At 45.7% G+C, this 26,423-nt stretch overlaps 1 protein-coding gene across 1 annotated transcript in view; it reads left to right on the forward strand.

Annotated features, from left to right (window-relative positions):
- Nucleotides 1-19,808: 19,808 nt before the first annotated feature.
- Lars2 (leucyl-tRNA synthetase 2, mitochondrial) overlaps nt 19,809-26,423 on the forward strand; it is a 140,791-nt gene continuing 134,176 nt past the window's right edge. The window contains exon 1 of the mRNA XM_040739722.1: nt 19,809-21,306. The gene's annotated coding sequence lies outside the window, so the exon portion shown is untranslated. The remainder of the gene's footprint in view (nt 21,307-26,423) is intronic.

Here is a 26,423-nt window from a genome sequence, read left to right on the forward strand (position 1 = left end):
TCAGACGACCCAAGTGCCCATTAGTAGAAAACAATGATGAATTTTTCATATATATAATGAAATACTTTTAGCAAATTATACTGAAGTATAGGTGAGCTCGTGAGTGACACTCACAGGAGTTCTTCAGAGCCAAAGAAGAGTCTATATTCACTTGTATGCAATCAGGAGCTATCAAAGGTTAAAGGATGGTGACAGGGATTCAAATGTGGTTGAGGATGGGGCAGGTGACTCGGAGGAACCACGATGATGAAAATTTTCTATAGAATATTTTGGGCAATGCTCCCGGGTGTAAAAAATTTATCAAAAACCCATCAAGCTGGAAACCTAGGGTTTGCCCTTTGATGAGTACCAGTTATACCTTCCCTTGAAAAATAATAGGCTACAGAGCAGGGTGTGGTGACTCATATTTGTAATCTCCACACTAGGGAGGCTGGGACAGGAAGACAATAAATTCATGACCAGCCTGGAATATGTAGTAAGGTTCTGTCTTAACACAACAATAACAGTAGCAATAATCAGAGTTACCGGCATTCGAAATCTCGAAATCTCGATACAGTATAGCAGATGCGAGGTCTCACACTGGTACAGCTTCTGCTCCCAAAGCAGGCATCATGATTTAACTTCCTCATTCTGTGCCTTTGAGCTTCAACAGGACTTGAGAATGTATCACAAGCTGGCTCTGAATGATTATTAACACTGCATGTCAATATGACAGGATCTAGAAGCACCTAGCAGTCAAACCTCTGGCCGTGTCTGTGAGAAATCTTCTGGATTAGGTCACTTGAGGTAGAAAGACCCATTCTGAATGTGGGTGGCACCCTCCCATGGAAGGGGGATCCTGTATTGGATAAAAAGTAGAAAGTGAGCCAGGCACTAACTCATCTCTTGCAGCCTGGCTGCTGGTGTCATGTTAGGCATCAAGAACAGTGTCTCTTTCAACCTGCTCTCTAGTTTGGTGAGGCCCGGCAGAAGTCAAGAGCACCATAAAAATAAAACCCGCTGCAGAAAAGTTTTAAAATAATTAAAAATCCTGCCACAAAACCTGCTTCGAATGTGTTTCCTTCTTTTCAGAGGTGTAACTTAACATACAAGCGCAGGTCTTGGTTTTCACTGTCTTGAGTATTTCTCTAAGTTACTTAGCAGTTTTCATATTTCTTCTCTGTTGATAGTGGCATAGCCCTCCAAGGAGCTACACTGTCACTTGATTCTTAATCTCACAGTTCCCACCGTCCCTCCATACTTCCCACATATTTACTTGTCTGAGGGAGAGTTTGGGGGCTCTGTTTGTAGCTGATTTCCACTGAGTGCCTGCTCTACATGGGTGCCATGCTTATCAATATGCAGGCATTTTATTTGCTCTTTGCAACCTTCCTACAGGACAGCTACTATTTGACATTTTATAGATACAGAAATTGAGGTGCGTGTGTGGGGGGCTTTAGGGAGCTCATTCAAGGTTACACAGCAAGTGTCAGAGTCAGATGGAACAAGATGGATACGCTTCCAGAGGAGTAAGCAAGAAGGCCTACGTGTTTTCTGTGACATTCTAGAGGGAGCCTCTGAAGCCAGCCACAGTGGGAGCTGGCTCTGCCGGCTTCTCACTGCCAGACAGAGTATCTCGGCCTGGCTAGGCCAAACCCCACCTGCCCCTTCCAGCAGGCCTGCCTCAGCATGCACAGAGTAGAGCAGCCAAGCCAAGGTCCGGTATTTTGCTGCTGACTCACTCGGTGACTCTGGGGAGGGGGGAGGTGTCGTGGCACAGCCAGCCTGACAGTGTAGGCTTCCACCCACAGAGATGGGCAGGCAGGGATATCCTGTCATCTGGGCATTTTGGCTTTGACTCCTCTGCCTCTGCCTTAGAGGTGATGTTTTGGGTGTTCTATCATGCATTGTAGATAGAGATGAGTTTTATTCACGTAAGTTATATCTAAATAAAATTGACTTTAAAAACTGAACAAGACCTCGGGTGGTATTCTAGTTACTGCCCGATCTGCTGCCCCCTCCCCCCCAGTGTACTCAATAAACAATAAACAAACAAACAAACACATAGAATCACAGTAGATAGTCCTGGGTTCTTCTTGCCCTTTCGAGGTCTGGCTATTCTTTTAAATTTATTTTATTATTTTTTTATGTGTATAGCTGTTTTGTCTGCATGTATGTCTGTACAACATATGTTTTCAATGCCCGAAGAGTTTAGAAGAAGGCACTAGATCCCCTGGCACTGGAGTTATAGATGGTGATGAGATTCCATGTGGGTACTGGGAATCAGGTCTAGGTCCTCTAGAAGAGCAGCCGGTGCTCTTAAACGCTGAGTCCCCTCTCCAGTACTAGGGCACCTGGGGAGATGGAGCAGGTTTTCTTCTACAGCCAAGCATTTGTGAAACCTTTGACCTGTCTGAAAACTCCACTTTCTTTCTGCTGGCGCCCTTTTAGTGGATTGTGCTACTCGTCTCTGGAATGTTGATGACCAAAGTGGAGTTTTATGACGACTGACCCTGGAGAGAAGTGTCTAGGGATGGCCACAAGTCATGTCTTGGGTTTGTGTAAGCTATTTAGTAAGTGAACTTGCAGCTCCTCAAATGTTCAGTGTCAGATCTCTTCCTGGCCATTGGACTCACATCACCTGATATCCATAGAGTGGATGGATTCAAGACGCTTTGGGAAAACCACCCTGTGGTTATCCTTGGGGACCACCGTTCTCCGGCTCTCGTTTTCACTTAAGTTGTGAGGCTCAGTGGAGGGAGTCCAAGCCCATCTGCTGGAACAAGGGTGGACATGACCTATCCCACAAAAGGATAGGCATGACCTATCCCCGCCCATACTTAAGCTGGGTCACTTTCCCAGTCCATTCCAGAATTCTCTTTTTTTCCTATTTCACTTTTTAATTTAAATTAGAAAGAAGCTTGTTTTACACGTCAATCCCAGTTCCCTCTCCCTCCCCTCTTCCCCAGCCCCCAACTAACCCCCTATCCTTTCCCCTTTCTGCTCCCCAGGGAGCAGGGCATCTGTGGGTGAGTCACTGAGTTGACCCCACTGTGAAGTTTTTTGTGGTGTGTGGGACCCAGGCAGCCTTGAGGCTCTTTTCCAATACTCAGGTGACAGTAATTTGTGCAGGGGACACAGCTTGTAAATGAAGTCTATCCTGGCAAGAACTCCTCATCCCTCCTACCCTGCCCCATCTCTGCTCATTGCCTGCCTTCAGTCTGTGTCTTCAACTCTTCTATTTCACTGTTCCCTTGGGCCTCCAGCCTGGCCGGGCAAGGGAGTCACCTGTCCCTTAGGGGTTTTGTAGCACCGCTGCTCTCAGCTACATAAGCTCCTTGAATAATAAGAAGAAAACAGAAGGGGAAACAGAAGTTGACCTAGCCTTGCTCTTGCAAATCCGGTTATTTAAACACGGTTTTGATGCTCGCCCTTAGGCCTGCACCTGTTTTGTATTAGTGAATTCCAACATGGAAACTTCTCCGGGGTTCCCATGGTAATCGCTATTTTTACCTGTAATATTTAGGACTATTGTTCTCTCTGTCCCTTTTTCAAAATCCTTTTTTTAATTAATTTTTTTGCCCTTTCCTAGAGAATAGAATAATGGATTTATCATTATGATGAATGTAAAATTCTCATTACCAAGAAATGATTGTTGTCTGTGTTGATGGCTTACCTCTAGGACATAGATACCAACAGTAAAATCTTACCCAGTGGAGCGCACAGTACAAGGAAGCTGAATAAGTAAAGAACAAAATACTGGCGCCCTGGAGGCTCTGAGGAAGGAAAGTTGCATCAGGTCTAGACAGGGAGCTAGGGCAGCATTTGGGAAGAGGGGCTTCCTAGCTGAGAGGAGGTGGACGTAATGATTCAGAGGGGTGTGCTAGGGCAGGGAAAGACATCCCTTCCCCTGTAAGGTATTCCTTCTCCATTCCCAGATCCATGCTCTGGGCTACTCTGCTTTCCTTAGACCTGTCATTGGTGAGGGTACATTGGTGATGTATCTTAGCGACATCTATATTCATGAAAAATTTTGTTTTAACTCGTGCAGAAGTACGGCTTTGCCGGCCGACAGCTATTCCTGCCACCCACTCAGAGGACAGCCTTCAGGTCTAACACTGTTCCTTTATGGGGAGTCTGTCTTCTTTTAAAATTCCATGGGGGCATGCCCAACTGTGGGTGATGGCTGTACCTCCAGGGCATCTGTGAGTGTGGCCCAGCACACAACCGTAAGTTTTCTTAAAATATTGTGAGAGCTGTTGGTTTTGAATTTTTTTACTTATTTGTTTGTTTGTTTATTTTTGTGATTCAGTGGCACTGTTCTGAAGCATGAGCTTTGCAGATGATAATGTTTGTGGTAATGTCTGAGGGTCAGACGAGCTCCCAGATCTCTGTCTTCATGGTTCTGCAGTTTTACTGTGTCTAGCCACCTTAAGATGTACCCTGTTTGAGATTTTTAAAAAAACTTTCTAAAAATGGGGGGCTGGAGAGATAGCTCAGCAGTTAAGAGCACTGGCTGCACTTCCAAAGGACCTGGGTTCAATCCCCAGCACCCACATGGCTGCTCACACCTGTCTTGTAAGTCCAGTTCCAGGGCTTCTGGTACCCTCATGCGGATATACATGCAGGCCAAATACCAATAAACATAAAATTTTAAAAAATAAATTAAAAACTTTCTAAAAATAAAGACTTGTAATTCAAGATTGCAAAAGTCCTCGTCTATCCTTCCTTTGAATACTTTTTCTCTATCGCCTTGAAGCCATGAATTCTATCTTCAACTGTTTCTACTGGCTTCCCAATTCTTTTTATAAATATTTTAATTTCTATTCATTTCGAGACATTTTTTCAACTCTTATAAAATGACTCTCTGTGGGCCTTCTTGCTTTTTGCCCATTTCTTCTTTTCTCGGATCTATGGTTTGACTCATGAGGAATTTTCTTCAGCTCTTAGGTAGGGTTTTCTTTCCACACATGGTCTTTCGGTATCTCTTGTGTGTATTGCTTTTGTCTCGCTTTCTGTTCAGAGTCACGTGTTCCCGTTGATTTGACCACTGTGAATGTGCAGCTAGATTCTGTGTCAAGTTTCCTGTTTTAATTGAGAATCTGTGTGGATCGCTCCTCCAGTAACTAGGTAAAACAGAAAATGGACTGGGTATGGCAATACATTCAGGCGGCTGAGCACAGGGGTCACAAGTTTAAAGTCAGCTTTCTCTACACAGTGAGACCTTATTTAAACAAAAATAATTTACTATTTTCAGGTCCTGGAGAGTCCACCGGTGCCTGGGGACCATAGGCAGAGATGTTGGATGGGACAAACAGAGAGAAGGAGGAAGAGAGAATGAGAGAGATGTGTGTGAGAGATGAGGAGAAGGGAGCAGGCAGATTTGTGGGCTACACTTCTTGGTCCCAAGGCATTATCCATACAGGTTTCCCATGGAGAGTTCAATTGATGTGTTTAAAGCAGGCAGGCATGAGTTCCCAGATGTCACAGTTACTAAAACAAAGTCCCTATGGTGTATCTGTGTAATCCACTTGGATTGCATGAGGCATGGGAGCCAAACAGGCTACATACACTGAGCTGTCCCATAGGAGGAGTTGGCAGAGAGGTTATATAAAGCAGATATCATCAAGGAATTAGAAGGAGTGCCCCCCACCACACACACACACACACATGGCAAACTACACACATATCCTCTTTTTCTATGAGATGCCTTAATCTTCATCTTGAGCTCAAAGCCCTTTGGCTTTCTTGAGGTTGGAAGAATCAAGTTATCAATCATTCGATGTTTTTCCCCTTTCTTTCATTTATTAGGGTGGGGGGTAGGAGGGTTGGGGCTGAGGGGTGAGGGATGGGGGTCAGATATGGTTACTCTGTGTAGCCCTGCTGTTCTGGAATTCACTCTGTATACCAGGCTGGCCTCCAACTCAGTGATCTGCTTGTTTCTACTTCCTGAGTGCTGGGATTAAAGGTGTGTTCCACCATGTCTGTTATCTCTCTTATAGACGCCACTGTTCATTAACTCATTGTTCATCACTCTTGGATGCCTTCAGGAAAAGTTCTTGGTGTTTTGTAAGACAGAATTTCTCTATTTAACAGTCCTGCTGTCCTGGAACCTACTTTGTAGACCAAGTTGGCCTGGAATTCACAGAACACAGTAGATACTAAGGTAGTGCATTGTTCTTTCTTTGGGATAATTTTTTTTTCACACAAGTAGCTTCCAGCACCCTAGGTTTTTCTGGCATCATTTATCCCCCGATTTCTTATGTTCCTAAGATTCAGCTATTGATGCTTTTTGGCAGGGAGGTGATTATTTACTCCAACAAATCCAATTTGGATATATGATATATGAGGAGTTGTCACACCTCCTACAGAAGCTAACATAATATACCCCTCAATATTTACTGAACAAATTAGCACACAGTGAAAAGGGAGATAAAATTCCCTGCCTTGTGGGTGATTCTGTCTTATTCTTCATTGGTAATGTCTGATCAAATCTGAGGACAGAAAAGGCTTTAAAAGTCTCTGGAGTAGGTAGACATTGAAAGATCTGGTAGGAGTTCTGCCTGTGTGACAGTGACTAAGTTGAGCAATGTGCCTTTCCAAAATAGAATGAATCTTCCTTCCCTTCCCTTCCCTTCCCCTCCTCTCCTCCCTCTTCTCTCTATTCTCTCCCCTCTCCTCCTTCCTTCCTTCCCTCCTTCCTTCCTTCCTTCCTTTCTTCCTTCCTTCCCTCCCTCCCTCCCTCCCTCCCTCTTTCCTTCCTTCCTTCCTTCCTTCTCTTGAACAGAGCCTTATGCAGCTAGTTGGCCTTGAACTTGATATGTAGCTGAGGATGACCCTGAACTCCTGATTCTCCTTCCTGTCAAAATGCAAACTACTCCTAGCCCATCCTGTCTGGCTACACAACTGCCCACACTAAAACAGGCAGCAAGGATTAAACACCAGAGAAGACCCCTCCCTACAGAAGCTTGTGGAAAGGGAGAACTGCCACTGCTGAGATCACGAACAGGAAGTTGTTTTCTAACGAGTATCCCAGAGCACTAAAGGAGCTGGCCTGGCCTCCAGTTTTGCCTAGATGGGACAGAAAACCTTGAGTCTCTGAATTCATCTTTTGACAACCACTGTCCTGATCACCACTTTACAGTTCATAAAGTCCCCTCTCATTACTCCCTAGGGACCTTGTAAAGTTGATATGATACCCACTGAACAAGAAGACAGCAGCAGATGGAGAGGCCGTGACTCCATGACTACAGGAAATGTAGCTAGAACCTGAGTGTTTGCTGCCAGTCCCTCTGCTGTACCCCAAATTCTTCCATGACACCGGGGCATTCCTTGTGCTTTGAGGACTTACCTTGGCTCCTCAGGAGCCTTGTGGAACACCTTAGCCCCCTGCTCATTCATCCAGGTATCCGTTTGTGCTGCTGGTGGTGGGTGGGTGCCAGGCCTAGGACACAGACTCAGTCTGCTGCACAGCAAAAGTCCTAACCAAGAAAACTACTTTCTTCCCTCCCAGTGTAAGTCTTTCTGGAGCAGTCCTGGCTAAATATAACACGATGCCCTTTGGCAGATCTCACCAGTATTGCAGGTGATTCAGAGGCACTCAGTCAAGGTCCCCAGGGGGTATGGTCGGTCGGTATCATGTAATTAAAAATAGCCACCATGCTGGAAGGTGGTAGAGATGGATTGTGTGAGTTCATCTGTCCTCCAATCAGAGTTTATCAGGAGCTTGGACCCAGTCTGGCAATGGGTGAGTTTTCCCTAGAACTCCTGGGGAACCCGAACTCATCATTTCTTATTATTGAATGGTGGAGTCATCAGTGTCTCTCAGACACCTACAAAGTAGGCCAGGCAGAAACAGGAGTTTGGGGGGTTAACTAACAGCAAAGGCAGTCCTGTCCCTTGTACTTGTTCTGTAGAGGATCTCTTCTCAGAGGTGGGGATCTACCGAGGATTCTCCTAGGAGTAAGTAAGTTAATTTGTGACAACCTATAGAAGAGTGTCTTATACTAGGTACTTACTACTATTATTGTTTTTTTCCCTTTCCAATTCATACTGGAAAACTCCCCTAATGGAGAGAATAAGGTATCAGGAGGTCTGGATGGAGTGGAGAAGAAGAAGCTGGGCAGACATAGTCATTGAGCTGGTTTAGCCTGGAGAGCTAGCTACCTAGGAAACTCGGGAGGACAAGGTCAGTGCTGTGTGATTTTTATTGGTACATAATGTATGCGGCTGCCCTTTGCTTTAAAGGTATAATCATGTTATGTTCCAGATTACTTACAGATGATTGTTATGGTGGTTTGACTGAGAACATCCGCATAGACGTATGTTTGGATGCTTGGTCCCTGTTGTCAGGTATGTGTACACTGTGTGAAGCTACATTGCTGTGATTGGTTTAATAAAGAGCAGAATGGCCAATAGCTAGGCAGGAGGTAGAGGTGAGACTTCCGAGCACAGACAGGAAGTAAGAGGAGATAATCGAGGTGCAGTGAAGATACCAATGAGACATGGAGGGAGTTGGACATACAGAATGAAAGTCACATGGTAAAGTGAGGCTAATAAAAGCAGGTTAATTTAAGCTATAAGAGCTAGTGGGACAAGCCTAAGCTAAGGCCGAGTTTTCTTCATTAATAATAAGTCTCCATGTCATTATTTGGGAACTGGCAGCCAAAGAAAAATCCAATTACAGGTCCCCATTTGGTGGAACTGTTTGGGAAGGACTAAGAGGTGTGGCCGTGTTGGAGGAGATGTCACCAGGGATGCTAGCTTTGAAGTTTCAAAAGCCCAGGTCATTACCAGTTTTAGCTCTCTCTGCCTTCTGGTTGTTGTCTCAAGATGTGAGTTCTCAGCTGCTACTTCAGTACCATGACTGTCTGCTTCCTGCTATGATGGCCATGAATTCTAACCTTCTGAAACTATAAGCTTCCATATTCTTCCTTCTATAGGTTGTCTTGTTCATGGTGTGTTACTACAGCAATAGGAAGGTAAATAAGACAATTGTATCTCCAGAGATTTCAACAAGATGCCATGATCCCATTTTCATGGGGTTTATTTCTTATCTTCGGGCATCTGTGCTTCCCCAAGGCCCTTCAGAAGCATCTACTTCTTTCTCTTGGATTCTACAGGAATAACACCATCAACACAGCACACAACTTCTACAGGCATAACACCGTCAATACAGCACACAATGTCTACAGGCACCACACTGTCAATACAACACATGATGTCTTTCAAGATGGCAAGGTGAGCAAGGTCCTTGTAGCATAGACGAGTAAGAGAGTTGCTGTAACTCTGAACAAAATGGTGAAGGTGAACTGCTGTCCTATCCAGGGAAAGCAAACTGTGTTCAGTTCTCCTCTGCTTTCCCAGCTAGAGACAAAAAGAAAGAAAGGAAGAAAGAAAGAGGGGGGGAGGGAGGGATGGAGGAACGCAGGAAGGAGGGAAGGAAGGAAGGAAGAAAGGAAGAAAGGAAGGAAGGAAAGGCTGATGGTAACTGCCTTCAGACATGGCCCCTCTCCCTCAGTGCTGCTACTGAGGCCTGCCAAAGAGGAAAGGGATGACCTCTCTTCATCACTTGTGTTTTGTAAGTATAGGCAGCTCAGGTTTTATTGGCAAGAGACTTATGCTCTGTGGTCCTCTTAGTAGGAATGATGGTGAATGCTCTAATTGCACTCCAGTTCCCACCCGTGACAGCTATAGCTGATTTCACACTAGTCATCTACTTTACCAGGGCAAGCACTGGCATGTTCCCTAGATATAGCCCTGTATCACAATATCATTATAAGGAGCACCTTCCTACCATGAGTAACACTGGCATCTCCCCAAAATAACTGTGCCAAGGAGCATTTGGCTTTCTGCCTTGACAAGTATTGCCAGAGTAGCTGCAAATGACTTCTTGGCCAGTTGCATGGATAGTACTAGCCTGAGTTGGAATTTCCTTGATTCCCATTCCCTTTGTCATAGTAGCTGGTATATAAGAGATCATATACATGTGTGCACAGTTCTCTCTCTCTCTCTCTCTCTCTCTCTTTCACACATACACCCCTGCACACACATGCGATGTCTTATTCATGATGGTGTTGGAGTTATCCCATTGAATAATCTTTTATCTATACCGTTTCTCTCTTACCATCAAATTTAAAAAATATTTATTTTATTACTTATTTATTTCTACACATTAGGTAGCTTGTTTCATCAGATATCTTTGCCATTATAGCATCATCTTTACTTAGAACACTTCCCTCAGACATATACTTGAGAGTGACAGGAGGGTGCATCCTTCCCATGTGTCTCAAAGACTGGTGAAAACGGCATGCTACTTTCCTGGGGGAGATCTGTCTGAGATGACCCCCTTTCACCTTGTTAGCTGGAGACAGGCCCCGTTTGCATAACTGTACCCTAAGAAACATGTCCGGGTCATCCTTGGTCAGGGATTGGTTCCAGGTTCACAGCAGGATCTCCAGTCCTCAGACCTGGTGGCAAGATTCCTGGTTCCACATGCTCTCACGATCCAGATCATGTCCACCAACAATGGATTTGCCCTGTGTTGTCTCACCACAGTGACTCAAGTCTGGCCTGAGGCTGTGAACCATCATTCCAGCCGAGTAAGGGTGTTGATGTGCGCCTCTAGGCCCAGAAGGTATGTATCTCACGGGCAAATAGGCATTTCTCCTGGCCATCTTCCATGAAGAACCCCGGCTGGGCATTAAAGTTCTAGGTTCTCCATGCGTTCTGGATAATAGTGTTTATTTCCATCTCATGCCATCTTCCTATTGGCTTCGGGACACGGCAAGTTGCTTCCAAGCAACTGGTTGGTTATAGAATGTCTTGATTTATTTTTAGTTCTGTGTATGTGTGCGTGTCTGTGTTTGGGTATGTGTGTGTACATGCAGGTGCCTGTGGAAGCCAGGAGAGGGTGTTTGATTACCTGGAGCTGGAGTTATAGGTGGTTGTGAGCTTTCCCAATGCCAGTGTTGAGAACAAAACTTAAGTCCTCTCCAAGAGCAGTATATGCTATGCCTTTAAAAGCCAAATTCTCTTCAGCCTCACTCTCTTACCATTTTCTTTGCTTCTTTCTTTTGCTCCTGACTTTAACTTTGCTTCTTGACCTTCACTCCCTTCCTCCTCCCCCTCCTCTTCCTCCCCCTCTTCCTCTCTTTCTTGACATGCATTCATCTTCCTTTTGATTATGAAGTGGAACTCTTTGATGATTGCTTCTTAGGAAATTCCTACCAAAGAAGAAGTTCAAAGTCTTCTCATCTCTCCAAAGAATTGTGCTGCTGTTTACATCCAGTGGAGCTGTAACCAGAAAGTACTAAACAGCCTAGATTAATGCTCCAAACGGCTTCTATGTGGTATGTGGGTGGGCAAGGCAATTAAAAACTAGACGTGCTGAAGTCTTTTAGCAGATGTCTAAGTGGTAAAAGTGCTGTCAACACATCCAGGCAGAGTTCTGCCAGCTTTTGTTGGAACAACACAATTCCCATGTCTGCAGAGGAAGCTCTCACCTTTGCATCAAATCAGATGTCATACTGGAGAGGATATTAACAGGAGTAGAACAGGGAAAGAGCAAAAGCAGCAGGTGGCTTTGTGTTTAAGTGACAGGCAAGATGACAACCCAGTTACAGCAGGATTACTCTGAAGGACTTTTGAAAACAAGCCTCTAATGAGTCTTGGTTTAGGATGTTGTCTTAGTTTGGGTTTTAGTGCTGTGAAGAGTCACCATGACCACAGCAACTCTTATAAAGGAAAACAGTTATTGTCACGGTGGGAAGCCGTGTAGGAAGACATGGTGCTGGAGAGGTAGCTGAGTTCTACATCCGTCCTGGCAGGCAGCAGAAAGGGAGAGTGCCACTGGGCCTGGCTTGGACTTCTGAAACCCCATAGCCCGCCCCCAGTGACACACTTCCTCCAGCAAGGCCACACATCTTAATAGCGCCTTCCCTATGAACTTATGGGGGGCATTTTCATTCAAACCGCCACCGATGTCTTCAATGCTTCTTCGTCAACTTTGAAGTAAGCTTCAGAACTGTCAGGTTACAGCTTCAAATCACTTAATATCATTTCCCTTAAATTGATGTTGAGCTTGTTTTCTGTACTGGGAATGTTACCATGAGGTTTGTGTAGGTTATCTCACTCTCCAACATGGTGGGCAGTGTCTCCACTTCTCAGATGTCTGGACTGGGTCTCACGGGGAAGCGTGATCACAGTCACAGAGGCAGAATTAAAATATGAGATGGAGTAGTACTTCAAAATCTCTTTCTGGGCTGGAGAGATGGCTCAGTGATGAAGATCACTTTCTACTTTTCCAGAAGACCCAAGTTCAGTTCCAAGCACCTATATCAGGTGGCTCACAATTGTCTGTAACTCCAGTTCCAGGGTATCTGACAACTCTGGCTTACACACACACACACACACACACACACACGCATAATTAAAGATAATGAAAATAAATCTCAATACTTTTTGTTTGGAGTCTGCGGTGGCTAGTTCTCTTTGTCAACATAACTAGGTTTAGAATCTCCTAGATGACACATTTGTGGGTGTGTCTGTGAGGCACTTCACATAGAGGTTCAGCTGAAGAAAGAAAATCCGTCCTGAATAGTATCCTTCCATGAACTGGAGTCCCAGGCTGAAGAAAAATGGTAAAAAGAGAAGTCAGCTAAAGACAAGCTTTCATTTCTCGCTTCCTGACTGTGGATGCAGTGTGTCAGGTCACCTCACATTTCTGTCACCCCATGGAGATGGACGAGATCCCCTCCTCAAACCATGAACTAAAATAATTTCTCCCTTCCTAAAGTTGTTCTTGCCAGATATTTTGTCACAGCATCAAGGAAAGTAATGAAACTGTAGAGCCTTTGGATTCACCTTTTCTAATTATTCATAAAACACCTACTGTGTGCTTAGCTATTTTCACCCCCACTGTGCTGTAGAACCCCGATTTAATCAGTATATGTTGTATACATGCTTTGAAATGCCACATGTACAGTTTTCACATGTAAGCAAAATTTTTTGATTGTTTGTGGAGATGGAGATGCTAACTACTCAAGTCAATCTTTACATAATAGTTACATAGATTATACCACACCCCATAAATACACAATTAAAATAACTGTCAAGCAGGCTGCAATGGATCACATACATATCTTGTTCCCTCGGCCAGGACCAAACCTGCCACAAAGGGCTGAGCAATAAACAAACGCCATTCCTATGCTTCCTTGGGCTTTTATCTCCCCTCTTCCTCACCCATAACCATCAGTCTCATTACCTCCTCGCTTAGCTATCCGGAGAGGAGGTTCACACATATCAGCTTGTTCAAGCGCCTGCCTTGGGCACCTAGAAATGCCAGTTTGCCCTTAGCAAGGACACAGAGGTTTAATTCTGTTTCCAATCTTCCTTTTCCACTAAATGTGATGTTCTTCCATGTAATCAAATATTCCTTATCAACGTGCTTTGTTTTATGACTTAATGACATTTGATCTCATGAATGAATAACTTACTTAGCCATTCTCTATGGCTGTAAATTTAGTCTTTTCTAGAATTTTGCTATGTTTACTGTGAATTCTTGGCAACTTTCTGTATTTCTAGAGACTGAACAAGAGCTCCCATGGGTATATGAGCATTTGAGAATATTTTGATGAATTCTGTCAAGGGATTTTTTTTTTCCAGAATGCCCATATCAGCTGCAATCCCAACAATTTTAAGAGTCTAGTTCACTGTACCAATGTCATCATCAACATAAGCTTTGGAAAACATTTTGTCAGGCCTGATGTGGTGGTTCATGTCTTTAATCCCACGATGGGAGGCCTACCATGAGGATTGCTTGGAGTTGCAGGCCAGCGTGGGCTACAGAGACCTTATCTCAAATAGTACATAAAGAAGGAAAGAATCAAAGAAAAGGAGGAAGAAAAAAGGAAGGTGGGAAGAAAAATGTTTATTAATTCTAGCAAAAGTGAAAGTGTGGTGTTGATTTCTTCTTTATTTCTTAATTGGGGGTTGAATATACTCTCCTATACTCATTGTCATGTCTGCACGTTCTATGACTTGCCTATTCATACCCTTCAGCTATTTTTTCCATTTTTCCTTTTGTACTGTTGGCATTTTTCCTTTTTTTCTTTTTTTTTAAATTTCTAGATTGTTTTCAAAAGTCACTGGAGAGATGACTCAATGGTTATGTTGGCTGATCTTCCAGAAGTCCCGGATTCAGTTCCCAGCATCTACATAGTGGCTTGCAACTATCTGTAACTCCAGTTATGTTCGAGGGGTTCTGAAGTCCTCTTCTGGCCCCTACAGTCAGACACATGTTTGGCAAAAAAAAATCCACATAAAATAAAACAAGTAAATCTTTAAAAAACCTATTATTCTTTAAACGCACTGTAGATGTTAATATGCAAATTCTTCATCACACTTTTGTCATTCACCTTTAACTTTTGTTTCTATATTTTGGCATCTAAAAGTAAAAAGTTTGGGCTTGGAGGAATGCAGCTAAGTGGTAGAGAATTTTCCTGACATGGGGGAAGCCACAGGATCAACACTCCCAAGGGATAAGACGTTGTCATGCATCAGTTTAGGAGTTGTTTTCCTTGGTTTTCTGCCTAGAAGAGACTTTGTCTTTACCAAATGATTCTGGAAGTGTCTGGAATTTCTAAAAAGTTGAAAACAGTTTAGAGGAAAGAAACAGAAAGTTGGAGGATTCAGGTTTTAAGATAGTTTTGAACTTTAGGGTTGAGTGACATTCTTCCAAGTGGTGACTTGGGGTAGTCCTGTCACTTCCAACATGTGGCATCCCCCGAGCCACGCAGATGAAGGTGACCCCATGTGGGAGGAATTTATGGGCCAAGCCTAAAAACAAAGCCTGTCCCATGTACTCGCATTTTATTGGCAAGAAATTGACCAGCAGGCCTTATGTAATTTCAAGGGATACTGAAAAACATAAATGAAGAGAACATTAGGAAATTAGGCTGAGCTCTATGCCCAGAGGAAGAGGAGATGGGGTCAGGTGGAATTCCCATCGCTATCCTGACAGTCCTACTCCTCCCCTCTGGTGTCCATGGTATGCTAATAGCATTTGTATGGAGGAAAAATAAATGGACCGGACATGGGTGTTATATGCAATCTCTTTGCTGCTTCTATAACTCTGAATATGTCACATTACTTATTCTCAATCTCCACTTCAGTGGAATGGGGGGCTAAACTAGCCACTTCCATCCCTACTCTGCCATTGAAGACATGCCACCCAACATGCTACGTGGATAAAAAGAAGGTTGTTTTGGCCAGAGGCAGGAGAGGGAGTGGGAATCCTATCTCCTTCACTTCCTAGGGTGGCATTTAAAAGACCTTTTAGGCTGCAAGTCCCTACAAAGCAAACTTGTAAAACCGATCTTTACATCCCAATGGGTCATCCCTAACTGATAATGCTCAGGCCTCTGATTAGTACAAGCAACCCTTGAACTGATGAACCCTTCTATCAAAACCCCAACCCTAGGACTGGATATCTATCCCAGAGCCTAGTGTCTACCACTGAGCTACACTAGGCTTTCACCAAAACCTTTGATCACCTATCTAGGGAGTGGAAAAGTGCAGTGGTTATTAAGCCTGTGGTATAAAAAGCTAGGTGTAAATCTTGGATCTGCTACTGGATAACCAAGGGCTTGGATTTTGAGCAAGTTTTCATTTCTAGTTCTATGAAAACTGGGGGAAATAATCTCAAAACCTTGCCACACCTCCCCCATATGCTTGCATTCCTTCTCTTTAACACATAACACTTTACAATATCTCAATAAGCTATTTACCATCCTGCTTGGTGCATCTCCCCATTAGAACGACAGCTCCCTAAAGCAGCTACTTTTGTCTGTTTTCTTCCTTGATGTGTACCTAGCACCTGTTTCCCTGACGGTCACAGATCATCACTCGGTAAATATTTGTTAAATGACAGATACCCTTAAAGCAGCCTGAATGGGGTGAGGAACATTGCAAGCATTTAGAAAATGTTGATTGGTACAATTTTTATGACGTGTTATAAAATATAAATAATGGTGCTGTGCTGGAAAAGATCAAATATCAAGCTTGGTGGTATACGCGTGTAATCCCAGCATTCAGGAGGGTGAGGACTGTGTGTGTGTGTGTGTGTGTGTGTGTGTGTGTGTGTGTGTGTGTGTGTGTGTGTGTGGCCAGCCTAGGCTACATGAAGAATGTCAAAGAGAGCCTGGGAGAGGATAAAGGCAGAGAAGGGAATGGAGGGGGGTTAGTGAGGAAAACAGAGGAAGAGTTAGGAGAGAGTAAAACGACAGACGCTGTTCCCACCTTTGTGAACTTTTTAGTCTGGAAGGGAAACGAATATAAGATGAAGAGCAAAAAACTATAAATTGTGGTGAGTGTCCCAAAAGTTTAGGGTGCTATCAAAGGATACAACAGAAAGATATCATTATTTTCAAGGTGTAGGGAGTGTTCAGAACTAGCTTCTCTGTGAGGAAAATGTTTCATCTGAGATCTGACAGGTGAACAGCAGTGAGTCAGGCATGGAGGGACAGCATTCCAGGCGTGGGGGCAGCCTGAGTCAGGGAGGTACATGGAGTTTCTGAGATCAGAAGGAAAAGCAGCTAGGCAGAGCTCAGCCGGAGGGCACAGGACTGCCTCATTCCAGAAGGGTTGAGTCTAATCAGCGATGGGTCCTATAGGCCAGGATGTGACTTTAAGCAGAGGAGTGATGTCATTGTGGTCCCAAAACCTGGAGAACAGCTAGGCCAGGACAAGCTGCGGCAGCCTCTGAGGCACACTGCACAGCCTGCACCATGCTCCTCTCTCTCTGTCGTTTGTTTTCCCCAGTCTTAGACTGCTTAGGCAAGTGTTTCCTTCTTGGTGTTTGCTAATCAAGGTATACTATTTGATCTGGAAACCGCAGGTCTTTCTAACAGCCGATAAAAGAATTGCAGTCACAAGAATGTGGCCCCTTTCCCTTGCAGGTGCACAAAAGCAGACACTCTCCACATTCTAAATCTGACTTTGAAAACACTTCCTCTGCCAAGGTGTTTTCTAAGACGCCTGAACTTTGGAGAAGGTGTTTCTGCTCTGGAACCGTGGCTTTTAACCTCTGAGATGTCTCCATTGCTAATTGTTTGCCCTAATGGGGAAAAGTTAAAATCACATTTGTTTTCTATTGTGTTTTATTATGTGTGTATGTGTGTGCGTGCCTGTGTGTGTGTGTGTGTGTGTGTGTGTGTGTGTGTGTGTGTGTGCTGTGTAGGCATTTGCAGATGTGTGTGCAGAGGACAGAGACAGGAATCTGATTCCTTAGGAGCTGGTGTTATAGGCACTTGTTAGCCTGATGTGGCTCTGGTCTTTTGCAAGAGCAGTACCTGCTCTTAACCCCTGAGCCGCCTCTCCAGACCTGACGTTTGTTTTCTAATTCAACAGGGGCATATGAAATTTCTTCCTTAAGCCTGGAGGAGACCACAAACCCTCTCTTCTTCTTTATAAGAAAATATATCCTTTTGTAGTTATATTTGTTTGTTTCTGTTTTTTTGATACAGGGTCTCATGCAGCCCAGGTTGGCCTTAAAAATCGTCGTATAGCTGAGGATGACTTTGAACTACCGATCTTCTTGCCTCCACTTCCCAAATCCAGGCTAGCAGTTGTAGCCACCATGCTTGACCTACCTGTGCTTTGGTGCTTTGGCTCGTTTGAGCTTTGGCAAGGGCAGGTGTGAGGCACACTGCCTGCTTACATCCGGATGCAGGTGGCAGAGATGACCGAACTGGGAATCGATTGGGATCAAGGGAGATCCTGGAGGAGGTAGGGTCGACAGGACCTGGTAAAGACCGAATGTGGTAATGAGTGGGCAGCTGAAGGATGGACCCTGGGGGCCTCTGCACGGACAACGCGGCGGATTACCCATGCAAAGAAGTGGCAGACAGAACGCCCTTGGAAGCTGCTTCACCCCACAGCATCCGGAGGCGCCTGGGTGAAACTTAAAGTTCAGGGTTATGGCTGAACGGCCCTGCAGAAGTGAGGGGGTGGGTGAGGACGATGTGGGCTCTCGATGACTCAGAGCTGGATTTTCCTCTGTAGTCATGCCTGATGATGGACTGGCATATAAGGGGCAGACAAGCCCCATTCCAGTCCGCATAGATAGATAGCATCACTGCAGGAGCTCCGTCAGTTGTCTGTGCTAGATGCTGGGAGCTGGGGGTGGTGGGAGGGTGGTGGCACGTTTCAGATCACATGGAGACTGTGACATCAGGTTGTCTGGGAGAAGGGAGGATCAGGCTGTATAGCTAAGGAGAAATGTGCAATGGGATGAAGATGCAAACAGATGGCCGCCGGACTGCATGTGAAAAGGGACCCTTGGGGGCTGGGAAGATAGCTCAGTTGGTACGGTGTTTGCTGCACAAACCCGAGGACTTGCATTCACTCCCCAGAGCTCGTGTAAAGAGCCACAAATGGTGACACACACACTTCTAGTCCTAGTACTAGTGAGGCAGACACAGGTAGATCCTTGGGGCTTGCTGGCTGGCATGTCTAGCTGCACTGTGGAGCCCCAGGACTCAGTGAGAAACCTTGCCTTAAAGACCAAGGTTGATGGCTCCTGAAGAATGACATTAGAGACTGACCTCTGACCTCTACAGGCTAGCACATAGATATGATTCTCTACCCTGCCTCCTGTTCTGGCCCACACTCTCCAACCACCTGTTTGGGACTTTATAGCTCAGCACCTATAAATCAGTCCTAAGGAGTGGAGATCTAATTAGTCACTTCAGCTACCTTTACCATTTAGGATTTTTTTTTATTAAGTGAAAACCAAATATGCACTCCTAGATAACCACATGGGGCACTCCACTTTTAGACAGCCTGTTCACAGTTTGCTTCATGTCCACAACTTCTAATCAGGGGTCCTATGAAGCCATTTCTTACAGGCCAGGCTTCCCAGTCTGCTTGCCTTTGAGTCTCTGCCAAATATAGATAGCCATTGCTGACTCTTTCCTATAGCAAGTTCTGAATAAACAGCATTTCTTGGTTCCCACTGGAATGACCTTTGATGCTATACACGACCTCTCATTGAAGCTGCCTTGCTAGAGAGCCGGAAAGCAGGGAATGCAGATGTGGGTCTTGATCTTGCTGTATTTCTCAGGTTGGCTCTGTAGAGGCAATGCAGCCACATCTAGCCGCCAGCCTAACGCTTGTAGTGTGGCAGAGAAGGATGAGCCATCTGCCATGACCCTCTCTGATAGGCAGCTCTGTTTCACGTGCAAACGTGCTCACTGTTCTGAAGTCATTTGCCAGCCACGGCTGCTGCTAGTGTATTTGTAGGGCCTGGAAATACGCAGTGTGACTTGCATGTTTTCAGAGCCCATTCGGGGCTGTCTCTGTAACGAGCATTCTTCCTGCCAGCCTGGTCCCAGAGCCGCATCAGTCCCAAATGAACACGTAGGACGCTATGTTAATTATGAAGCTGTGGGCCGTTTTCTATGGTTTCTTATTGGATAGTTCTGACTCAATTATTAACCCATAACTGCTAGTCTTACTCCTCTCGCATCCTACATGGTGACTGACTGTGACTCCGTTTCCCGGAATCCTCCACCTCTCCTAGTCCCACCTATCTTGCTTCCCTATTGGCCAACAGTGCTTTATATATCAACCAATAAGACAAACATACACACAGAAGGACTTCCTCCATCATGTCTGTTTTTTTTTTGTTTGTTTGTTTGTTTTTGTTTTTTCGAGACAGAGTTTCTCTGTGGCTTTGGAGGCTGTCCTGGAACTCGATTGGTAGTCCAGACTGGTCTCGAACTTACAGAGATCCTACTGCCTCTGCCTCCAGAGTGCTGGGATTAAAGGCTTGCGCCACCAATGCCCAGCTTTTTCTCCATCATGTCTGGAAAGGGGTCTCAGTCTGGTTTTGTCGCTCTCTGATTGTGTGGCCTTGAACAAGCCACCTGACTCATGGGAGGTCAGCGTCTTCCCGTGCTTATTTTTCAGCCATGTCCTCTATCAGCTGCAGCTGAATCTCCTTGACTACTTGATTCATATTCCTTTTCTAGGTTCTACCCCAGAACTAATGAATCTCAGCATGAATAGCCAGCTCCCAAGTGAGCTTTCTCATCAAAGTGTGAGAAACTCAGTGTCCTGCATCTCAGGCACTTGAGAGACTATAGTGATGATGGTCAAGGCCTAGGATCACTCCTCACTGAAGTCTTAAGAACAAACACATTCAAGGCAAAATGAAGAGTAATAAACACAGAAATCAAGGAGCAGAGAGCACTGTGGGAAGAGGGGTTGGGCTCCGTCGTGGGATTCTGAGAATCAGGTGTTATAGAGGCAGCTTGCAGTTGAGTCTCCAGGGAGAGGTAGAATTCCATTTATCATGTCCACTTGAGAGTGACCACGGGCCACAGGGCTGCTGTCTCTGTGTTGGCTGTGTAAAACTCATCCCAGTACTTATCGGTATAATACACCCACAGTTATTTTACATTCCTGAGTCCAGAGCAGCGCAGTGGTTTGATAAATTTGAGCTGCTTTACTCGAGTGCCTGTAGCTAGCAAGCAGGTCAGCTAGTGTATCTAGGACGGCCTCATTCATGATTCAAACCCAACGGAGTAGAACTCACAAGCCATCTTTTGAAATTACTCCCTTAAGCATTCATTGCCCACCTGCATGTCTGACCTCGTCATTATCAGTTGAAACCTTCTGGGATGTATTAACAGACAGACTAGCTCTCAGCAACAAAAGGCATGTCATCAGACAGCATCAGAGACCTATAACAGAGATTTTTCTCACTTTGCTATAACCCATCTTGTGGTTGGAATTTCCTTTGGGCTGCCAGCCAGGTCCCAAATAAAGACACGGAGACTTATTAATTATGAATGTTGTAATCCAGGCAAACCTGGCCCTTCCTCTCACCCACCTGCCAATCGCAGGTGTCTCTACTCTGGATGTTTAAAAGAAAGGCTCCACCCACTTCTACTCTCTTTCCCCGCTGTTCCCCTGGGGCAGACAGGACTTTTCCTGTCTCCTTCTCTTCTGTCCTCTCTCTGTCTCTGTCTCTGTGTGTCTCTTTACCTCTTTTCTCTTTCCTTCCCCTCTCCCTCCCCTTTCTAATAAAACTTCTCACTTATGCTCTGTCTGCCTGGCGTGTTTGTCCCTTGCCCACCACGGAATCCTCCAAGGTGCCCCACGTGCTCTATTTTAACATTGGTGCACGTGACTCAGCAGGTTTTCCTGGCATTTCCTCCTGCCTGTGGCAGTATGAGGTATGCCAGCACCAGGTGACCTTCAACTTGGTCACTTTTCCAACTAAGGATCTCTGGATTCTTCCATTCACTACCATCATGTCTGGTAAGCCCACCCCTTCCTCTCCTCTGCCCATGCTTCCATGAGTCAGGACTTGTATCTCGACCGTGGTCTCTCCTTTTTGGCCTGGTGAAAAACCCCAGTACTGGGTGACCGCTCGTTTCTTGGGCTCTGGGAACCCTGGCCCCTGCTTTTGTGCTTGAGGGGCCCCCAAAATCAGCCTATGCCTCTTGTATCCAGTTCCTCCTTTGTCTCTGGGATGCTGGAGATTACAGGCAGTGTGAAGTGATTGGGACCTCTGTTCCCACTATACTCTCTGTGAATTTGCCTCTATGTTTTCTGGGTGGTATTATTTTAGGTTTTTATCTTTCTTCTTTGCCTAACCCTTACCCTAACCCTAACCCTAACCCTGAACCAAGAATGGCCTTGAATTCCTGATCTCCTGCCTCTGCCTCCTAAGTACCGGGATTACAAGTGTGTGCTCGTCACAATATTGTTTTTATACCGCTGTTTGCTCTGGTATTTGTGGTCTCGATGTGTATAGTGACTGTCAGTCCCAAATCGCACCAGTCCTCCATGACAGCAAGGGACTTCCCCAGCATATGTTTTCTATGCAAACCAACTAGTACAGAGGTAATTGCCCTCTGACCCCTTACGCAAATCCATGGAGAACTGGGTACCAGATGAGAAGGAGCACCCCTCCCCCACACATGCCCACTAGGCCCCAAAGCCCATCAGTATTCCCGAAAGCTAGTGACCTTGTGCTGTCCACCATACCTGCTCACCTTCCTATAGAGGCCCCTCTCATGGCTCTGGCCATAAACTTTAGTGAAGGGCCCAGACCCTCACCCAGGCCCCTGCTTTAGCAGCCATGACAGGCTGCAGAAGAGACCCAGCAAGACAAAGGCCCCTGACTCAGCACATGTGCTTAGTTTCGGCTTTCTGACCTTGCAGGAGCTGCCCTAGGTCAGAAACCCTCCGTGTGGCAAAGAACCAATCAGAAGTTAGCCGATGTGCTTTATGGAGCTTTACAATAAGAGTGGCCCTGGCAGAACAGTGATGTGTAGAGCATAGCAACCGCCCTGGGAGGGCCTATAGGCCATAACAACCAGTTGACCAATCAACACAGGACTGGTCGTCCAAACCTGGAAGCTCACCAATCTTGAGACTGTTGTAGACTTCTAGACACTCCCCTTACACTGCCCAATAAGTTGCCCCTACACCTCTCTGTTTCTGGGGTCTTCATGCCAGCCTCCGTGTTGGATGGATGAAGGGCCTGAGTTAATGGGGTTAGCTCGTTAAACAATAAAAGACTCATTGCTTTTGCATTGGAACAGGTCTCTTGGTGATTTGGGGGTTCAGAGTTTGGGCACAACATTTAGTATTTGCTTTTCACTCAAGGATTTTCTAACTCAGAAGTTAGGAGGCCTGATAAGGACTCATGCAGGGGTTATCTGAGAGGAATGCGATACCCTGGGCTTCACAGACCAGGAGTCTGTCACAATCTCTGGATAGGCCTGGACCATGGTTGGGGTTAATGAGAACTGCAGTTAGCAGCTCATCTTCCTCTGATGAGAATCATTCGAAGGCTCAGCACAGCTGATCTTTAGGGTCTTGGGAACAGAGGTCAGGCAGACGTGTCAGCTGGCTAGAGAGACCTTGCTTCAGGTGGGATTAACAGAGCGTGACTGTTTGAGCTAGGGGTTTCATTGACCTCACCGTGGGCTCTAAGCATACCCTCCTCCACACTCCCAGTCTTCTTACAAGGCCTCCTTACATGAGAATGTTTTTTTGTTAAGGGCACTCCCACACATGCACACTGCTCCCTGTGCATTGTGTCCCTGCCACAGGTCTCCTCCCTGGCACTGAAGCTGAGGTAAGATAAAATGAGCTGTGAACATCCTAGGGGCAGGGATGTTGAAGCCCACAGGCCACCAGACCACAGTAGGCAGCTCACCCTGCTAGTCTGAAAGGTGAGACACGGGGAAGGCTCCTCCCCCTACACTGTCAGTCTCGGGAGAGAGGCTGCTCTTGAGAGGGTTCCTTTCCCTTGTCCTTCTCCTTCCCTGCATTGATCCAAAGGTGGGAATGCACCACTGTCCGGGGCACCACCTGCTATAGGAAGGCATCACAGAGTTGCTGAATGGCGGCTGCAGCGGTTGCTGCTGCTGCTGCTGCCACCGCTGCAACAGGGCCTGTCTGTCCTATAAAACCCACTCCGATTGTCTACTGCGTGGGCAGTAGCTGGTAAGATGAGACCCTAATTGGAAGAGAATCCTGTGACCTCCAAACCAATGAACTTATTTCTCAGGTGCTTGGAACAGCTTGGCAGAGAAAGTGCTTGTGGCTGCCCTGGGAAGTAGGTGGATTTTTTTTCCTCCCACAGAAGCTGCTTCAGTGTCTGTAGGAGGTATTGACTGTGGGTGCTGTTCAGGTCCAGAAAATTGGTCTCAGGAGGAGCAAAAGAAGCGATATTAGCAACCTGGCTCTCCCAGCAGTAGCTCTAACGAGGTAGAGCGGGGAAATGATCCTTCCAACTCTCAGGAAAGTGGTGTTGACTGTAAACAGGACGTGTAGTGGAGCCTAAATTGTGGCACTGGAACTATGTTAAGAGTCCTCTGGGGATGTTTTTTGGGTGGGGGAAAATATTATGAGTCTTGTTTGTGGGGATGGCCACTCAATCATGTACACCTGTCAAAACTCATGAAGCTCTAACTTGAGAGGCTCAGCCTTACTGCACACGAAGAACTCTGATTTTGGTTCTGATTTTTGGCAATGTTTTGCTGAGCATCCAGGCTACTCAGAAACTCAATATATAGCCCAGGATGGCTTTAAACTCATGCTCCTTCTGCCTCAGTCTACTGAATTTCGAATTTGCAGGTGTGATCAGTTATATGGAGCAAGGATTCCTAATTTTAAACCTGCACAGAAAACATACACTCTGTCCTTGGAGCCTCTGTTCTTACCCAGACCTTGGTAGTCTCATGCCCTGCTTAGAATTCCTGAGGTGTTTGGTCCTTTTTGTTGTTGTTGCTTTGTTTTTCGAGGAGGAACTGTTCATTTTGGCTCATAGTCCGAGAGAACACTGTCTATCAGATATGAAAGTGTGGTGCAGGATAGACTCACAGCTATGGCTGCAGGAGCTTGCTTGCCTCTGGATGAATGAAAAAGAGCTATAACAGGATGTCGGGTAAGTCTGTAATGCCTCTCCACGTCCTTCCCCTAAGACCTGCCTTCTAATGATCCCACAATCTCCCCAGAACAGTACCATAAGCTGGGAACCTAGTGCCTGTGGGGAACACTGCATGCCTGGTCCCATAAATTCGTGACCATCTGATAATATAAAATACTTTCAGTCCAACTTCAAACGTTCCTGTACACTTAAAATTCCAAAGTTGTTAAAAGGTCCAAAGTCTCTTCTGAGACTCAAGACAGATTCTCAGCTGTGAGCCTTTGTGAAGTAAAACAAGTTGTGTGTATATATATATACATCTAGTATATAATGGTTCAGAGCAAACAATCCCATTCCAAAAGGGAAGGATGGAGGCAACTCAGGCCTTACATTTGTAGCACGGCTTACTCCAGGGTTCCATGCAGGGAATCTGAGCCTTCTATGCGTGGCCTCAGGGGCTTTCAAGCAAGAACCTAGTGCAAGCCTCTGTGACCTCGGCATTCTTGTGTTTTGCACGCATGAACAGCTAGCACCACGAAAATGACACGGAGGAAAGCTTGAGCTGTGGCCTGTCCCCCCTTGGACAACAGCTGCTGTGTCAACTCTGTCCCTTCGATGATTAACCGAGTAAAACACTTCCCTTAGCGGCCCTGCTCAGGAAGGATGCCCAAGAGGTTCTCTTTACTCAAGTACTCCTTTGTCTTTTCATATTAAAAAAAATCCAAATGAGTCTGCATCTTTACTCCCCCAAGTTCTCTGTGGGTGGTGTTTGCCCCCAGGCACTGCTTGTACTCTGTGGGCAATTCTTCCCTCGGCAGACTGACATTTTTCATATTGTTCTGCTTCTTCTCATTGCAATTCAGACGGAGGGCAGTGACCGCAACCATGCCACTACCTGAAGGCTGCCCTGCTCAGAGTCTTCTTCACCAAACAAATTATTCCATTACTTTTGAGGGAGCCTCGCTCACAATTTCAGAACAGAGACAGGACCCTGTCAGATTCTGTGACCGAAGGTAGAGCAAATGATTTCCAGCTGCAGTCCTGAGGGTGCCCTTTCTGAAACCTCACAAACCCAGCCTCCATCGTACATGTTCCCGTCAGCATCCTGGTCTTCCCGGCTCCCACCAGAATGGTTTATCAAGCTTTGGCTCTGTCGTCCTAGGAATTCTCTAGTTTACAGCTCTGGACTTTTCTGTGTTTCTTCCCACACCAATTCTGAAGGCCTATAGTGCGGTTAGCGTGGGGGTCTCACAAAGCCCTTCCCCAGGGTTATAAAAGCAAAACAATTTCTGGGGTGAGGATGCTCATGGAGCTTCCCAATATCTGTGCATTTCAGTGACACAGCTGCCTGTCAGTCACCCATCCTTGTCTAAGTAACCTCCACCCTCAAACCACTGGTTTACTAAACTAGACTTGGGTGGCATCATTTCTTTGGCCTGTCATTGGTGCTCTAGCTGGGGGAGGATGTATTTGTTCATGTCTCCTCAGGAAGTCATACAACAGAAATGATGCTGGTGACCAGCTTCTTTTCCTTCCTTCCTTCCTTCCTTCCTTCCTTCCTTCCTTCCTTCCTTCCTTCCTTCCTTCCTTTTTTCTTATTAATATCACCCAAACCTCTAGCTCATGGGCTGTATGTACTTTTTAAAAGCAGGGCGGAGAAATAAATACCAATGGAAGATTGCGAACACAGACTTCTCTAAACTCCTGGGGGACACTGACAATCCGGATGCATGAATTGGAACCCGGCCAGTGCAGTCAGAATTGCAGGGCTTTTGACATCCCAACTCCGCGTCCTACCCATTCCTTATAACTGAAGCCATGAAAAGTCTTTCCCATCCTTCATTTCTACATCTTTGGGGACAGCGTTGGAAGAACACGCTCAAGGATCTGCACTCTCCCCCCCTGCTACATTCTCCCTAATCCCTGCCTCCTTCCCCACTCCATAGGTACTGGCGACATCTGCGCGCGCGCGCGCGCGCGCACACACACA

The sequence above is a fragment of the Mesocricetus auratus genome, unplaced genomic scaffold (genome assembly GCF_017639785.1).
Source record: "Mesocricetus auratus isolate SY011 unplaced genomic scaffold, BCM_Maur_2.0 Super-Scaffold_100691, whole genome shotgun sequence".
Taxonomy (NCBI): domain Eukaryota; kingdom Metazoa; phylum Chordata; class Mammalia; order Rodentia; family Cricetidae; genus Mesocricetus; species Mesocricetus auratus.